This window comes from Sinocyclocheilus grahami, unplaced genomic scaffold (assembly GCF_001515645.1).
Source record: "Sinocyclocheilus grahami isolate Dianchi unplaced genomic scaffold, SAMN03320097.WGS_v1.1 scaffold690.1, whole genome shotgun sequence".
Taxonomy (NCBI): Eukaryota; Metazoa; Chordata; class Actinopteri; order Cypriniformes; family Cyprinidae; genus Sinocyclocheilus; species Sinocyclocheilus grahami.
This window is the reverse complement of record NW_015505869.1, coordinates 674,095-674,794: the sequence shown is the minus strand read 5'-3', so window position 1 is coordinate 674,794 and position 700 is coordinate 674,095.

The following is a 700-nucleotide window of genomic DNA, read 5'->3' as shown; positions in this document are numbered from 1 at the left end:
TGCTTCATCCACCGGTTTCGGTGGGTCCGATTGTCCGCACCCATGAACCTCGGCTACCACCTCCAGCCTTTTATTCCAGGGGAACCCAAGTTATGTCATTCTTTTTTGGCCAAATGTTCACTCTACATTTCCCTCCAACCTTCTTCGTTTCCCACTGAAGAGGCTAAAGTGGCGTTTGTCATAACGTTGCTCTCGGGACGAGCGGCTAACTGGGGAACCACCATGTGGGAACGGAGACGGCCTTGTTGCTCGTCTTTTCAGGCATTCTCCGAGGAGCTACGGAAGGTTTTTGATCATGCTGCTTCGGGCAGAGAAGCAGCACGACTTCTCGCCGAGTTACGTCAAGGACAGAGCACGGTCACTGACTATTCAATCGAGTTTCGCACATTGGCTGCAGAGTGTGGGTGGAATGCTGAGGCACAGTGGGACATGTTTCTGTTTGGACTTTCTGATAAAATTAAGGATGAGATAGATTCATCGGAGTTACCGACCGGGGTGGACAAACTCATAGCTCTAGCCATTCGGGTGGACACCCGATTGCGGAGGCGGGCTCAACGACAACTCCGAGAACCGCCGTTCTCTTCACAGACTCAATTGCCTTCACTCACCAGTACAACTGTTTTCTCTCTTCCAGAGCCCGAGCCCATGCAGGTGGGAAGGTTCCGACTCTCACAACAGGAGAGGCAGAGACGTAAGAGAG